The following is a 2,544-nucleotide window of genomic DNA, read 5'->3' on the forward strand; positions in this document are numbered from 1 at the left end:
GCCGCCGTTGCTCCTGGGTGCTTGCCTATGCCGACGGCCAGGCCGTCGGCTTAGTTTAGAACGATGCCGACGGCTAGGCCGTCGGCATAGACGTGCCATGTGTCGGCTACTGGGCACCCCTGGGGCAGAACTAAGCCGACGGCCAGGCCGTCGGCATAGGCGGCCACGTGTCAGCCACTGGGAGCTCACGCCAGTCCTATGCCGACGGCTAGGCCGTCGGCATAGTTTCTGTCCAGATTTGTTTTTCTTTTTTCTGTTTCTTTTCAGCTCAATTCATTTGAATATCAACAGGATATATAAGAAGCAGCATATATAAGAAGCAGCATCACGTAACAGTAAGGAGCAGCATAGCACAACAATATATGCATAAGCATCATCACAATCATAAGATATAAGCACAATCATAAGGCATAAGCATATAGAGAAGCACACAAGTCATCTAAAGGATCATCACCACACACAAGTCATCTAAAAAAACATAAGCAGAAGCACACAAGTCCCCGAGTAGCTTAAGCGCCAGGACGTCGAGCACCGCGGAGGTCGTCACCGCCAAGAGCGCCGAAGCCCAGGTCGTTAGTGCTTCCGCCAGCGCTACCGCCAAGACCGCCTCCACCTCCGCCTCCGCCTCCGTGGATCGGAGTGGTCGGGCTCCGTGTCTCCGGAGTGCTGCGAATACCACCGCCAACGGTAGATCCACCTGTTCCCTGGATGTGGAAAAGACATATTAATTGGATATATGACTGTGTTGAAAGGCATGACATACTTTGGGTGAATAGATTGGGGATGAACTAACCGGCGAGGGGCCAGCGTTCTGTGCCACAAACTCCTCAAAGGTCAGCAGCACTGGTTGTGCTGGAGGGCATGGTGCTGGCTGCAACTGAGGACACCTGCCGGCCGCCATTTCCTGAAAAGCCTGCTCCAGCTGGCGATCCCTCTGCACTTGGTGTTCATGAAGCCTCTAATGACACGCCATGGTCTCCTGGCGTGTGTACTCCAGGTAGGCCTACGGTATGACATGGTGGAACTCATAAAACTACTAGATGCGGAAAATAAAGTGAGCAATGAAGATAAGAGGGAAAATACTTACAGATTGTTGCTCCTGAAAGAGGGACTGTGAACTGGACACTGGCTGGCTCATGCGCTGGCTCAGGCTCGGGTCGATCCGACGAAGCTGTGTGTAGGAGATAGTCGGAGTGACCACAGCATCGAGAACCGCCTCCCGACCGTGCTCCTTGGGCCCCATGCTCACCACCGCCCTGTCGTCCAGATCCGCCGCAATGGGGTCAGGTGTGTCAGGATGTAACTTCATATACGCTGCGGAGTAGGCCTCCTTCCTCCACGCGGTCTTCTTGCCGTAGTACTTGGGCTCGCCAGGCTTGGGGTCCTTCCGCGTATGGGCGATCTCCCACGCCTGCATGTCTGAGAGCGGCCGCTTCAGTTTCTCCTCCTGCACCACCAAACAGATGTTAGTCATACATAAGAAAGTGATGGTAAATAGAAGAAGAATGTTTAATGGGGTTAGTCATACATTAACTGCCTTGTGGAGATAGTGGTTTCGGTTTCCCTGAGCATGTACTCCCTCATTCCCTCGGTTAGCCTTATTTTTGATTCTCATAGCCGCCCAGGCTCCAGCCCCATCACACCAAAGATCCACCAATGCCGCCCAGGACTCGTCTTTTCCATAACACCAATTTGGACACACGTACATAATAAAAGCATAATGGCATGTCAACATGAAACGGTGAAATGTACCACATGGTAATGAAAGCATAATATATGAAAGCATAATGAAAAATCTTTTATACTTACCGCCAAGTACTCGTGCCTCTCCAAGGTAATGCCCATCCTCCGCGCTTCTTCCTTGGTCATCTTCACACCAAGAACATCGTGGTAGTATGTCGAGATGGCCACATAGCGCACCTCGTACTGCATCTGGCGGGCCTTCTTCTTGCATTGGCGCAGCACGATCTGGTCCGCTCTAGCCCTGTGCTCCGGAAGAACTCGATATAATTTCTACAATCATGCATGAAACAAGAATGGAAGAAGCCATGAGTTAAATCATTCATGAAACTAGAATGGACTTGTGCTTCTGAAGAGAACTCACCCAGAAAGTAGTGGTTACGGCCTTGGCATGGGTCTCATGGTCTGCGTGGAGGGCCGCTTCCCAGTGGTCCCAGCTCGTGGCCAAAACCCGACGGTCCGGCTGCCTGACTGGATCCGGACAGTACAACCCCGGCCAGTATAACTTCAGCAAGACGGTGATGAGGCCGTTGGGAATACGGACCCCTTTAGAATATATCCAGTTGCTGCAAAAGAATGAACTATTAGCATGTGACAAGCAAAATAAATAACAATCGGAATATGCATGTGAAAAGCAAAATAAGGAACCGCTTACTCTTTTCCCGTGGGCTCAATGAGCCACTTCTGCTCCTCAGTAGCAGGAACCTGCTTTGGTAGCTTTGCGTTGCCACGCAGCCATCCCTTGTTGTCAACCCCCTTCCCGTCACCACCATCATCCCCGCCACCACCACCCTCCTCGCCTGC

Source organism: Triticum aestivum, unplaced genomic scaffold (genome assembly GCF_018294505.1).
Source record: "Triticum aestivum cultivar Chinese Spring unplaced genomic scaffold, IWGSC CS RefSeq v2.1 scaffold32393, whole genome shotgun sequence".
Classification (NCBI taxonomy): Eukaryota; Viridiplantae; Streptophyta; class Magnoliopsida; order Poales; family Poaceae; genus Triticum; species Triticum aestivum.